Genomic DNA, 15,598 nt, shown 5'->3' on the forward strand with positions numbered 1-15,598 from the left:
TTTCAGTTGGATTTTCCCGGAAAGCTCTGAGAAAGGGGAAAAGGGGGTTGCTGCCTTGTTTGGAGCTGGGGGTGGTGGAGAAACTTGGTTAAAAATATGTTTGTGTTCAGAAACATTCAGAGATGGGTTAAGTCCCATGCATATCTGTTCTGAACTAGATCACCCATCTGTAATGCAAATCTTAATTTGGCTGTGTGCCAAACATTACGCTCAGGGTGTGACGGTATCAATAGATCTAACCTTTGAAAAATCTGGATATACTTGTGTCCCAATTATCTTTGCCCTAGATTGTTTTATTCTTTTTCTATCCCACTCTGTCCCTCACCGAATCTATTTTATCTATTTACTGCCCTCATATTGTGGCCAGTAAGGCCTGCTAGATGGAGGAACTACATAAATTAGGACATTTTCTTATGTGAATTGGTGTCATTTTCTCTCCTGTCCACTAATCTGGGCAATCTTTCCCTGAATATAGTGTGCTCATGCCTTCATTCATGTATGTGCTGCCTTATGGGTCTGTTCTCCTCTCACTGATTCTTCTGAGATGCAAATGGACACGCAGCACTCATCCTGCCAGTTCTTTGGGACTTGCCCTGTGTTGCTGACTAGACCTCATGAAACAAATTAAGGGACTGGAAAATTATTATTAGCAGCATTCCAACTCCAGTTGTTCAGCCATATGCTGTTGTCTGTTTTACTTTTCACTAATTTTCTCTGTTTCGCTTTTTACTGCCTCCCTCTTCCAGTCTCATGGTTTCTGCTAGCTGTCAAGTGAAGGGACGTCACGTGTTGACAAATAATGTGCCAAACACACCACGCACTAATGTGGTTCTTAAATAAAGTGGAATAACTTGTGTTAGCACAAAGTAGGATAGCCATAAATATATACATAAACCATGCATCCATAATTATGTACATAAAACTGTAGCCCATCTTAGCTCTGGCAGGAATTAGTCAATGTAGTGTCTGTTCTGAATTCATTCAGTAGCAGTGGTACAGATTATTCATATGCTATTGGGGAATAACAAATTATTTTTATGGAAATAACAAAACAAAACTAACAGCAAAAACTCCACTGTATAATTATGGCAGACAGATAACAATATCCTGAGCTCCATGGCCATACGCACACGCTATTAGAGAGGAAAAGATTTCAAAATCCTGACCGTATTTGAACAGACTCTATGGCAAACTGGAAACTTCAGCTTAATGTGAAACCAACGCAGCTAAAATAAAATGGGTTTAAATGTGAATCTAAAGATGGAAAGAAAAAAAGAACCTTTAAAAATTATTTGCTGTGTTAAGTGTAATATTTTACTCTTTGTAAAGATTTTCTGCCCTACAAAGAAACTTGTAAACAGCTGGATGCTAGACATAATTAAAGGGCATGTATGTAGGTATGTAACCTGACAGAAAGAAAGGAAATTCAGTTGGTAAATATCCATTAAAAATAGTCCTCCTGCATTGTAAATTGTGAAGCCTTTGGATATTGCTTTCTTGTTCTGCATAATTTGCTCCATTCATATGGGATAATATACAGTCAGGAAAGGAAAGGTAAATTGTTTCAGCCAGTCACTCTGCCCAGCTAGAATCTTAGAAATAAAAGCACAGATTCTTTAATAAGGCTCTGTTAGGTCTATTACTACACTAAATCAAAGGGGGAAAGAGTGTTTAAAAGAGCTTCTCTGGGAACCGTGGCACCCTGTTTTGTGTTATCAGAGGACGATGGCCATAGCTCACTTCACACGTTATGTATTACACCTGCAGTAGATAGTTCAGACAGATCAGAAAAGGGTACCTTTTGATTCACTACCATCGGCAGTATAATAAAATGGGACGTATGTGAAGGGGAAAATGTCTGCAGTCTCTAATAAGCAATATATCAACTAAGCACTGTCAAGTTTTTGTAGAAAGTTCCCCAGCGTGATTTATTGCATTAATTACAGTCATGTGGGCTTCATGCTCCTAAGCCTGAAATTGCAATCATATTCTAAAGTTGATTTAAGAATATGCTTTGGCCAAGACTAAAGTACAGCTTATTATGATTAATGTAATAAAATATTTATTACATACTTCTTTTTCTTTTCTTTGTTTCTCTGTTTGCTGCACTAGTTAGTGTCTCATTCCAAAGCTGTGACATACATTTAGATTTCAAATGACAAGGATCCTCATTTATTTTTCATCCGCCTCTTCGTTTCCCTTGTTTTTACATCCTTTTTGTTCATTTTCTCGCTGCATTTTCTAACTCTGTTTCTTATCCGCTGGCTGGAGTGCATTTAAATCAAGAGCAGGCAAATTGTGCTCTGTGAAGGTGGCTCTTCCCTTTGAGATCAAGTGCATTGTTATCACCAATCTGCTCATTAAAATAAAGGCATCTAAGTGCCCTAGTACAACACTGTGACCCTTCTGGGGCCATGCATGGGAATGTGTTAATCCTCTATTAGTACTGAGTGGGAACTAGAGGTCAGTCAGCCTAACTTCGATTCCTGGAAAGCTACTGGAACAAATTAAACAATCAAGGATAATAGGGTGATAGGTAATAGCTAACATGGATTTGTCGAGAATAAACCCTGCCAAACCAACCTCTTTCCTTCTTTGAAAGGGTTACTGGCCTAGCAGATGAGGGTAGGGGAAGCTGTAGATGTGATATATCTAGACTTTAGTAAGGATTTTGATACAGTCCACATGACAGTCTTGTTAGCAAACTAGGAAATTGTGGTCTAGATGATATTACTATAAGGTGGGTGCACAACTAGTTGAAAGATCATATTTAAAGAGCAGTAATCCAGGGTTTGCTGTCAAACTGGCAGACTGTATCTAGTTGGGTCCCCCAAGGTTCCGTTATTCAATATTTTCATTCATGACTTGAATAATGGAGTGGAGAGCGTGCTTATACAATTTGCAGATGACACCAAGCTGGGAGGATTGGAAGCACTTTGGTGGGCAGGATCAGGATTCAAAATGACCATGACAAATTAGAGAATTGGTCTGAAATCAACTGAATGAAATTCCATAAAGACAAATGCAAAGGTACTTCACCAAGGAAGGAAAAAGCAAATGCCCAGTTATAAAATGGGGAATGACTGGCTAGGCAGTAGTATGGCAGAAAAGGATTTGAGGGTTATAGTGGATCACAAACTGAAGATGAGCTAACCATGTGATGCAGTTGCAAAAAAGGCTAATATCATCCTGGAGTGTATTAACAGGAGTGTCATATGTAAGACATGGGAGGTAATTGTCCTGCATTACTCAGCACTAGTGAGGCCTCAGCTGGAGAACTGGGTCCAGTTCTGGACGCTGCACTTTAAGAAAGATATAAACACACTGGAGCAAGAATAATGATAAAAGGTTTAGAGAGCCTGATTAATGAGGAAAGGTTAAAAAAACTGGGCATGTTTAGTCTTGAGAAAAGATTACTGAAGACTATAATCGGTCCCCCTGAAAGGGCTGCTATAAAGAGGACTGTGATCAATTGTGCTCCATGTCCACTGACGGTGGGACAAAAAGGAATGGGCTTAACCTGCAGCAAGAGAGATTTCGGTTAGATGTCAGGAAATTTTTTTAACTATAAGGATAGTTAGGAACTGGAATAGGCTTCCAAGGGAGGTTGTGGAATCCCCATCATTGGAGGTTTTTAAGAACAGATGAGAAAAACACCTGTTGGGAGGAGGGATAGCTCAGTGGTTTGAGCATGGGTCTGCTAAACCCAGGGTTGTGAGTTCAATCCCTGAGAGAGCCAGCTAGGGATCTGGGACAAAATCAGTTCTTGGTCCTGCTAGTGAAGGCAGGGGGCTGGACTTGATGACCTTTCAAGGTCCCTCCCAGTTCTCTGAGACAGGTATATCTCCATATATTATATCAGGGGTGGGCTAGGTTTATTTGGTCTGCTTCAGTACAGGGGGCTGGACTAGATGGCTTCATGAGGTCCCTTCCCACCCTACATTTCTATGATTCTAAAAAGAGGAGACTAAAAGGTTAGTGGGTACGTATTCCTCCTGTTCTCTTTCCCTTTCCTCCTTGCCTCTGAGGGGAATAAATACTGCATATTATTTATCTGATATGATCCACAGCAAAACAGGCACCCAAAAAGGCATCTTCGGTAACTCTAACCTTAATCAATATGATCACAACATACTATATTCTCATTATCATCATTGTGGTAATTCCTAGAGTGCACAAACTGGGATTAAGGTTCCTTTTTGTATTTTAGGCACTATACAAAGAAATAACACAGAGAGTTCCTGCCCCTGCGCGCTCACCATCTAGGAAATGGTGGTATTGGTAGCCTTGCTGTAGCGTATCATCTCTAGTGGACCCAAATACCATTGGGCTTGAGATTGTTTTTGGCATGAACCATGGAGGGCCACATTTTCAAACATGGCATAGAAATTTGTGCTTGCAGTTTTGCATGAGTAATCCAGGTAGATAGGCATCTAGCTTCACAGCTTGCATTCATAAATTCTGTTTGCAAATCTCGCTCTTTGAGTGTGCAGATACACTGACGCAAATGTTGAGGCTGAGGCATTGTGCAAAATATGGGCCATGGTTTTATTTATAGCCCAGGAGCTTTTGTGTTTTTCCTTCTGCTCCCAGATTAATTACAAATTTATGTAATTCAACCAAGCAGGCATTTCTAAGAGTGTCATAACGTTTTTCTTTGTCTCCCCGAACATCATGTTTTTCTTTGTCTGCCTTCGTTTTGAGCTGTTTTCCGCTTTCCTCTCTTCTCCTGTCTCAGAATACATTCAATACTGTACATGGATGATATTGACTCTGGCCCTGACTCAGCAAGTCACCCATGCTAAGTGAAACATTAAGCACGCACTTAAGTTCCATTGATTCCAATGCATTTTAAGCATGTGCTTAAGTGTTTCCTGAACTGGGTCCTATGCTTTGCTCAGTTGGGGCCTCACTGGGGACAAAGGTTGAAATTCTGTGGGAGGGTTGTGTGTGATGCCTTTCCTAGATTGGTACTAGCTAGCCAAATCCTCTTGGAATGCATCACTTCTGTAATGTATCATCCGACCTCTAGATCCCAGGATATATTACATGGTCACTGACATGTTGTTCTGATTTTCCTCAGCCAAATAATCCACAAAGCTAATAAGTTACTATACAGTAACTGACATGAAAGGTCACTTGTACCAAGTCATTAATACAAAGTCGTAGGCAAAAAGGGAGTGTTTTCTATAGTTGATATTAACACCAACAAAATTACATTTGCTAAAATTGTCTCCTGCTCTATACTTTACTTTAAAATCTACATTTTCAATTTAAAGCATCTGTTTCAGAAAAGAGAGCTCTACATTTGACTATTTCTAGTCAGAAATTATGGAAAGATTACACACTCTCCACAGTTGATATTTACATGGTAGCTTTACAATATAAATCTATTTTGACACATACCATCCCTAGAATTAATCTAATCATTCTGAGTTTTTTCACGTGTGCTGCTCTGACAGAAGAGCACTTTCTCCTAAAGTTGGAGGTGATTGAATAAGGCTTAGTCAAGATCAGGTACCATGGTTTGAATAATCCATTTTCATATTTTTTGAGACATTTTCTAATCTCTTTAGATGCTCCCATGTAGCTCGAAAACAACTTGGCCAGGAAAGTTCAGAGGTGGGTTGTTATATTGTCCTCTCTGAGGAGAAATGTTTTTGGGTGTAGTTTGCTGGGTTAAGGAGGGAGGGTTTTAGAGATGTGTGATCCAAACCAATGAGAAGTCAGTGGAATTCATATAATCTGCAAATTGTATAGAACAGGGGTCGGCGACCTTTGAGAAGTGGTGTGCCAAGTCTTCATTAATTTAAGTTTCGCATGCCAGTAAAAGGTTTTGCGTGCCACATCGGCAGCGTGGGCGGCAGACGGAACCCCAGACCAGCAGCAGGCTGAGCTGCTCAGCCCGCTGCTGGGTCTGGGGTTCCATAATCCAGGCCGGAAGCGGGTTGAGCGGGGCTGGCGGCCGGTACCCTGGCTGGCAGCAGTGTGCCACTAGAAATCAGCCTGCGTGCCGCCTTTGGCACGTGTGCCACAGGTTGTGGATCCCTGATATAGAAAGAACCAGCCTAGAACAAGGTGGGAGTGAGTTGTGCCTCTCTGCCTTAGGGAGCAACCTGCTTTGTCTCTTTCTGATTTTGGCTATTGTATATTATCATCCTGGTTTCTAAGAATAAAAATAGTGTTGTATTGCAACCTTCCAGCCAGAATATTTTATGTGTTGTATCTAACTTCTCTGTTTGTATGCTGTGAAACATAGATCCATGTTTATAGATCTTAAATGGTCTAAAGAGTCTCATAGATCATAAAGGTGTCCGAGTATTTCTATGAACTACCACCAAGAATCCTGCAGGGGTTATAACTAATATGCGGAGACACAGTAGGCACTCACACAGAGCATATAAACCTCACAAGGGCTCCTGGGGTGGTGTGCCTCATGTGAATACCTTACCAATACAGAAATAGTGCATTCCATCTTCCCAAGCCAATGATGCACACAAATGCATCACACAGCAGTTGAGGTTTAAAAAAAAATTAGGTATTCGCAGACAAAATCTTCATGACACAGAGCTAAGGCTGTAAATAAGTTTCAGTAGCTTAAGTGGGAAACAATGTAAAATAACGTTGTAGTTAAAAAACACCAACCCAAACACACAAACAGTCTCCAAATCAGACAGCCAGAAGTGTCAATGTTAAAGTTACACTTAAAACAAAATAAAATAAAAACAACCAAAAACTTTGAAAGTAAGTTTCAGGCCCTGCATTCCGAGGTTGCTACTAAAGTGTTGCAGATATTGAAAAGGAGAAGCACCAATCTCCTAAATAACTAAAAGAAGGGTGGGTCAGGAAGGCGGGTGAGGAAAGTGTCTGTTTAATTTTAATTTGAGGTAGGTTATTTTCTTCTAAATAACTAAACAGCCAGGGCCAGATCCTCAGCTGGTGCACATCCGCAAAGCTCCACAGAAGCCAAAGGAACTCTGCCAATTCACACCAGCTGAAGAGGTGACCAACTATATATCAGTTGCACTCACTGTTTATGAGCCTGATCCTGTAAGGTTCTGTGGGAGTTCAGAGAACTCAGATCCTTGTAGAGTTGGGCTTCAAACTTTGTAGCATTCCTAGGTAAAATCTTGGCCCCATTAAAGTCAATGGCAGCTTTGCCATTGATTTCAATGGGGCCAGGATTTTACCCCACATCTTTAAAGGGTCTGGTGGTCAGGTCTGGATTTGGGGCAAGTGATCCAGCAACTGCTGGGGTTGCCTGGCTTGGGAAGTGCCGGGCTCAGGGTGTTGTGCATGAATAAATATAGATTTACAGATCCTACTGTGCAAATTATTCATCTTATATGACAGGGATAAATCATGCATGCAAATTGTGCATCAAAGTTGTGAAATGAGCTACAAATGCAATAAAAAATAAGATATTCAAAAATTTAACAAACTGGGTGGGGCAGGGGTGTACCAAAGATGCTCCTTGCCTGGGGTGTTATCTGGTCTAGGGCCGGCCCTGATTCTGGTAAGAGTGAGAGAAAAGAATACATGCTGAAAAACCAGACTGAAACTAGAGCCTGCCTTAACATCCGTTCAGGTGTACATCCTGTAAAAAGTGGACAGAGAACTAATGTTTATTTTAGAAACTCTTATTTTATTGAGAGATCAGGTTACAAATAGTCTTGTGCTCATTTACTTGGAATCTGCATTCACTTTTCTTCAAGGAAATCTGAATATGTCTTAATTTTGCACTCATGAAATATTTCTCTTGTAATTTTGGGGAAGTTAAATATAAATTTGTGTTGACCAGAAAACCTTAAGAGCATGTGCAAATGGATTTTAATTAAGAAATATGAGTAGTCTTAGAGATTTTTCATGCAATTGAAAGCACTTGATGAAAACATAAAAATGTAGAGTCTTTGGCCTAAGCACTGTGGTGTTTAGAGGAGGGAAGTTTAACTGATAGGCAGCATTCTATGGCAATATAAATGACTAGGGTAAAAATTTAAGCAAAATGTCTGGTGTGGGGTTTTGTTCTTAAAAGTGATCCTTAGCCACCGTCAGGAGCGGCTCCAGGCCCCAGCACACCAAGCGGGTGCTTGGGGCGGCAAGCCATGGGGGGCACTCTGCCGGCGCCGCGAGGGCGGCAGGCAGGCTGCCTACGGTGGCTTGCCTGCGGAGGGTCCGCTGGTCCCGCGGCTTTGGCGGACCTCCTGCAGGCACACCTGTGGGAGGTCCACCGAAGCCGTGGGACCAGCAGATCCTCCACAGGCAAACCACTGGAGGCAGCCTTCCTGCCGTGCTTGGGGCGGCAAAATCCCTAGAGCCGCCCCTGGCCACCGAGTTATTCCTTTGATTCTGCAGAGTTCAGAAGTTGTTATATGTCAAAACCAATAAATATATATTTTGCAACTGAAGCCCTTCTGCACTTCGTATGTGTGTGTCTGTGGAGGAGGAGCTGCCAAGAAAAGTCAATTCTTAACAGATAGCGAGTGAATAAAAATGCCAGAAATATCATTCTACAAGTGCTGTCCTGTGCTATCTGTTATTATGAGATCTCTTACTCTTGGAGTGGTTCTGCATAGTCTCAGGCACGATTTATCAATGAGACCTCTGAGTCTGGGAAGAGGTGGCTCCCCACCTTGACAACACTGAGAAGAGAGAGTGACTTTCCAATGTTATTTCTAGGACAGAACGAAGAACCAGATTGCTGTCTTCTGAATTCCGTGATCATAAAAGTTGCTTGTATTCTGGGTATGGCCTTGCCTGTAAAATGTAACATTAGCATTTACTGTGAGCAAGTCTCTAGAATAACTGTATTGCAGTGCTAGGCACGAAGCCTGCAAGGTGCTGTGTGTTGTGTTTTCAGCATGGAGTTGTGAGCACTTAGCACCACACTGGCATGTTTTTGACATCAGGGCACGTTTTTGTTCGCTTGTATTAAAATATTCTGTAGGCAGTAGGTTTGCACTTAAGAATCTTTTCTAATCAGAGAGAGAATTGGGAAGTGAACAAACTTTGGGTACGTATACGCTGCAAATGAATGTGTAATTGTAATGCGGACAGGCATACCCATGCTAGTTTAACCTAGCTAGCCAAGGTAACAATAGTGGTGTAGACGTAGTGGCATGGGCTTCAGGACAGGCTAAGAACTTAAGTATGTAGCCCAGGTCCCTAGTGGGCTTCTCCTTTGGTTGCTAATCTTTGCTGAAGCCCGTCCCACCACATCTTCACTAGTGTAGATTAAAGTGATCACAGGGATGCCTACCTGTGCTGCAATCAAGGGTGACCAGATAGCAAGTGTGAAAATTCGGGACAGGTGGTAATAGGCACCTATATAAGACACAGCCCGGAAGATCAGGGGTGTCCCTCTAAAATCAGGATATCTGGTCACCCTACTGCAATCAGACCTTCCTTTTCAGTATAGACATTCCCTTTGATACTTGCACCTTATAAGAAAACCACATCACAACCAGCATCATATTTCTGCCAAGATCTAACTGTCTATAAGTTCAGTTAAACTGAATTTGAGACTCCCTGTAGTAGCTCAGTCTGGTGACTCTCAGTAATGTTAGAAACCATATGCTTTTGAACCTTAAAGAAACCAGCATCTGAGTCTAACTAAAGCAAATATTTGTTTCCTTTGTGTATAACTACAGAAGAGTTGAAATGCAGCTGTCTTATTCAGTGTTCCCCAATGACTTTTCATGCTGAAATAAAAACAACCCTCAATTTGTAATTCAGTTGTTAGTGTTAGGCCTTATCCGTGCTGCAATCAGAACAGAAAAACATCCGAACCATTGTAGTTACAACTGAGTTAAACACAGCTGTAGTTTAGTGAGGAATGATGATCTGGTTAAGCTACTTGCCTGGGAATCGGAAGATCTGCGTTCAGTTCCTGCTCCACCACAGACTTTGTGTGTGACTTTGGGCAAGTCACTTAGGCCCAGATCCACAAAGATAGTTAGGTGCCTAAATATCTTTAAGGATTTGTCCCTTAGTCTCTTTGTGCCTCAGTTTCCCTTCTGTAAAAGGAGATAATAGTATTTCCCCACCTTGAGGGGTGCTGTGAGCACAAATACATTAAACAACTTGAAGTGCTTCAATACTACAGTCAAGTGGGGCTACATAGACCAGTATGGACAGTTTTATTTGTTTCAAAGCTATTTTATTAACTTGTGCTGCCAGCAAACTCAGTTGAGTACAGTTTGAATAGACTAGGTTCTCAGAAAAAAACTGGTCAGAGCTCTGTACTGAATGGAACCCAGCAGTGTTTCAGGTTGTTACCAGCAGGGTTCTGGCCTGAGAATACACCAGGCCGTATCAATGCTATAGATGTTTTTAATTTTTTTTTAATTTCTATCAAGCAGCAAAATAATTTGCTAGGACTTCAGAAAAACCCGGCTCAGCAGAGTGCATAATGCAAATTCAGCATGACACAGCAAGGGCGGGATATGGACAGGAAAAGGGGAAAAGCGAGACAAGGGTGACTATGACAGGAACCTGTAGTTACTCAGTTAAGAGTAACATTAGGCACTGGGATCAGTGGATATTGACTACTGTCCTGGGACAGGGATGTAGACCTTTGTCCCCCTGACCCAGGACAGTAGTCAATGGCTGAGACCAGGAAATGAACTCCAGATCCTTACCAGCACTCCTAAGTGTCAGATCCTTATTAGATAATGCCTGTACATTTTTGTGGTTACATTAACTTTTTTTTCAAACCTTCCCTTCTTCCTCATTTCCTATAGGTGAGATGGGAGGAGTTAAGATTTTAATGAGGCCAGGGAGAATAGAAACCGAATTATTTGCCCCCTTCCAACTCTTGTAGAATACAGGTTGCTGTTTGAAATCTCTGTTGGGTGGACATTGGTTGTCAGAATTATATCTCTACAGCGTGATTCTGCATGGCTTTACCCCTGGCTTACGCCAATGGAGGTGCGGCGTTTTAATGTAATGGGCATGATTCACCACAGTTACATTGGGATAAAATCAGAGTAACACAGTGGCAAATCAGGCCCATTTCGCCAGACTCTCAGCTGATGTAAATTGCTGTAGGTCTGCTGGCTACCATGAATCTCTGCTGATTTACACCAGTGGAGCACCTGCCCCATTATGGTTAAAAATCCCTGCCTCCCAAGCAAAGTGACACACCAGACCATGGAAATAATTAATCAGAAGATAGTGAAGGCACTGATTTGTTAATAGTTAATAGTAACTACCAGACATCTTTAAAGCACAGAGGATTTATAACAGCTTACTTGCAGATACGAAATTTATCTTCACAAGCTCAGAAAAGATGAGTGACTGTGTGTTTCTCCTGTGTTGTGACAAGCCATCCTTTAACAAGTGATGATTTATGGCATATTTAACAGGAAGCCGTTGTATGTGCTATGTATACAGAAACAGTATTTTAAGTGTGTATGAGGGTGGGGGTGGAAATGTGGGCTGCCAGTCAAAATACTGATGACTTATAAATGGTGGTTGATGTACTGAAGTAAATGTTTCTTCTGTGCTTTAAACAGCATCAGCTCTTTATTTCAACACTGTACCCTACCAGAATAAAAGGGTTTTTCCCAGGCATTGATAGGTTAGTCTCCATTGTGGTATACTGGGGGTTCTTTTATATCAACAACGGGGTTAGTCTTCAAAACAGAGGTGTTACTTTTTATTCGCATGTTCACTGCAGAAACCTGATTCAGTAGGGTTCTTTTGACAGATGGCGTGTGCTTCAAAGGAGATGTTTAAAGTCCCAGACCTTTACAATTCCACTTATCCTGCATGGGAATCAATGTCCCATGGGTGGGTTCCAGTGAATGCCTGGCGTTGTGGTTAAGAAGCAAGATTGGGACCAGGAGATCTGATATGGGTTCTGTTCCTGGCCCTTCTGCGTGACTTTGGGCAAGTCACTTAATCTCTCTGCACCTCAGTTTCTCAATCCATAAAATGGGGCTGCCAGAACTAGTTGTCTACTCTGGAGGAATGCACCTTCTCAATCTTGGGTTGCTCTGGGGGCTGGAGAGGCCCCTAGAATAATTTAGGCAGCCCTGTCTGAAAATCTCTGGAGCCCCATCTGTCCTTGACACAGCCTTCTGCTCCCAGACGCACCCTGGCACACCCCCTGCTCTGCAGCTTTTGATGGGGGTCCTCAGCGAGTACTCTTTCATCTGTGTTCTCCAGTGCTGGTCCTGGGGGAATCTTCTCCCGGCTGGAACCAGGGCTTTTAGGGCCCCTTTAAACTGCACTCTCCTAGTGTATAGGGGCCAGAGCAGGAGTGAGGCTCTCATTCCAGGACAGAATTAAGCAGAGTCACTCAAGTGGATTAGGGCCTGAACCTACAAGATACCGAGCACCCCGTATGTGGAGCTGATCTCTCTCTGCTCCCCCCGGCGTTAATGAGAACACTCAGTGTCTCACAGGAGGTGTTCAAGGGAGATGATCTTCAGACATAGGCAAAAGCTGGTTTTGTCCCATGCAGAGGTTCTATACATGCTGTCCATCATCGCCTAGACAGCAGAGATGACCTGTTTCAGTTACACAGGGAGACAGGATCATTCTGCTCTTAGGCCCTGATTCAGCAAAGCACTGAAGCACATGAGTCAGTGGGATACTCATGTGCTTTGTTGAATCAAGGCTTTAGTATCCTAATAAGGCTATACTGTACATACACAGAAATGGAAGGATATGATAACATAACCCTTTACGGTGACAGCAAGGGCAGGATTTAGACTTGTATCTCTTTCAAATCATGTCTGTTTAGTTCCCTGACCTCCCTCTGCCCCCCATCTCCATAAGGTTTTACTCATGCTAGTAGTGCAGAAATAATGCAGCTGTTGAAAAACAGTTCCTTTTTATTCATCAGCAGCAGAAGTGCCAGCTGATTTCTGATTCCAGGTCCTTACTGTTGGTGATGATGAAGTTGCAAGTAGATAGACTACAGTTGGATTTTCAGATACTAAAGTCATCATGTTTTGCTGGTTATTAGGGAAAAAAACCATAGTTACTTATAAACTAAGCAATTTTCAATATGGAAGTAATTAATGGAAAATAAATGTGGAGCAGCAATTTTGCAGAACTCCTGTTTTGATCCTAATTACTCTTGGAAACATGCATCAGATGATAAACAGTCTGGTGACTGTGTTATGCTTTTTTCTTTGTCTGGATAAGTGAATATAGACACTATAACTCCTATATTTATCTGAACAATAGATGAAATACTGGAGTTGAATAGATATCTCAAGATGCATCCATGTTGAGTCCTTGGAGACTCACTAGTTCTCTTGAATTATGGGTATATTAGAAACATTTCATCTTTGTCACAATGATCAAAGGAAAAATGTAAATATGACTCCTTGTCAAACTTAAATATCTGACGTCCAAATTACATACCTGTCAACTTTTCAGGAAGAAAACGAAAGTGATAAATAGCAATCAAAGAGGGCAGGCATCCAGTACGTTGTTCGGCCCTTGGTCCTGTCTCCTCTTCCTCCTGCAATTCACTACAATGAGCAGGGGATCTGGGGTGACTGGAGAGCAACCCTGAATATCATTGTTATGGTATGTCACAGTGCCGTCAGGGCATGTGGGCTCCATACAGTGCTTCTTTCCCTTCTGCAAGCAAGGCTGAGAGGGAGAACCATTCACAGGGCTAACGAGGTGGGGCTGGAGGTGCTGAGAGTGTTTTTCATGAGAGAACGGACGCTTCTAATCTAATCGGGGAAAGTGGCCAGTTCCAGCTCCTTCTAGTGCCCAGAAGTGAGGTCCAGACGATATGTAGCTTCAGACCAACTGAAAAATCCGACTTATCCTCCAAAATGCTTTAAGATGTGGATGATGCCAGTGTTTGAGGGTTAGCAGAAGAAAGTGAATTTGTGAGCATCATCAACCAAACATGGGTGAGTTAACTGGCCTGATGTTATTTTGGCCTGATTTAAACAGGAAGAGTGAGTAGTGCACATTGCCTTGTACAACATTTCTAAGTGATATGTAAGTTGAATAAATCCAGCTGGTCGCTAGGTGTTACTGTGTTCTCACTGAAATGCAAATGCCAGGACCTATCAGCAGTTACAAATAAGGACACTTTTAAAGGTGACCCGCAAAGGGCAAAACACAATGAAATTGTATGTACTGTTTTTTTTAATAACATATAAAAAAAGCCTAAATCATTTCTGCTTGTTAATTGGAAAAATGTCAGAACCAAGTTTCTTTAACTACAACAGAGCATAGCTAATTCTTTGTGCTTGTCACTGAAATATTGCCTCTTTGTGTTTGTTGTTTATCATTTTCTAATACCATTAAGCATTGTCATATACCTGAAGAGACCATTCCACCTTTTGTGCTTCTAAATTACATTCTCGTATAGATGGGTAATTTGCACATGTAAAGAAGATAGTCTTTCAATATCACATGTAATTTAAATGTAAGGACCATTTTCCTTTTTATGCTTTTCATGCCATGATCACCAAGAAAATTAGTAGCTCAACAAAAGTTATCTTTAGTGCTGGCTTGAACTCTGATTAACAACTGTGGTTTGATTTGACACTGATCACAAAGGCCTATAAAAATATCCTTGTAGACCAGCATAAAATTGTTTCCAGATTTTGATCTTCCGCCAAGGTTTCCAGCATGAAAGAAAGGTCAGTTCCTCAAGGAGAAATGGTTCCGCTCTCAAGAAGAAACCTGATTGTGTAGGTGATCTTAAGTCTAAGTGAATTTGTGGAGTGCTGTCTTGGTAGCTACTGATGTTTTTCTTCTATGTCCCCTAAAGACGAAATATTCTATATCTTTCATATCTGTATACTTGTAAACAGGGGCGGGTTTAGGGGCAGGTGACCCAGGCAACTGCCTGGGGTGCTGAGCTCAGGGTACTGTGCATGAATAAATACAGATTTACAGATCCTAATGTGCAAATTTATCATCTTATATGACCGGGATAAATCATGCATGCAAATTGTGCATCAAAGTCACAAAATGGGATACAAATGCAATAAAAAATAAGGTATTCAAAAGTTTAACAAATCGGAGAGGGGGAGGAGGAGGCACAGAAGATGGTCCTCGCCTGCGGTGCCATTTGGTCTAGGGCCGGCCCTGCTTGTAAACTATGCATTGCACTGTTGTATGTCTTTTTGCAAACCCTTTGTGTTTGGGTGTGTTGTGCTATAATACTGTTCTGTACGTTTCTGTCTATATTTATTTAGTACTTGAAAATGCATCTCATTAAAGATACTTTTTAATGGAATAAATATGATGATTTAGTTTTGTTTTGTTTTTTAATTGGAACCAGTACAACCTCTGGTTTCACAAATGAAGCAATTCAGAATGGGTTTAGCTACTCGAATTGGGCCCCTGCGCACAGCAGTGGAATCAATCTACAAGTTTTTCTATCTCACATTTGTTCGAAAATGCAGACTTGCCTCTAGTCCCAGACTTTTCCACAAATCTCCATGCGCCCAAGTGTGCGCCAGTGACAGGAGGAGCTCATTTTGATTGTTTTTTTGCGATACTCTAGTAACATCATTTGTGAAACTGAAGTTGGCTTTTCAAACATGAGACAGGTATGTAATAATGTTTTCCAATGATCTTTGTGAAATTGATTTTTTTTCCTTTC

General features: G+C 41.5%; 1 protein-coding gene across 8 annotated transcripts in view; it reads left to right on the top strand.

Annotated features, from left to right (window-relative positions):
• KIAA1958 (KIAA1958 ortholog) overlaps nt 1-15,598 on the top strand; it is a 142,213-nt gene that overhangs the window by 84,788 nt on the left and 41,827 nt on the right. The window lies entirely within an intron of this gene.

This window comes from Gopherus flavomarginatus, chromosome 3, assembly GCF_025201925.1.
Source record: "Gopherus flavomarginatus isolate rGopFla2 chromosome 3, rGopFla2.mat.asm, whole genome shotgun sequence".
NCBI classification, from domain to species: Eukaryota; Metazoa; Chordata; order Testudines; family Testudinidae; genus Gopherus; species Gopherus flavomarginatus.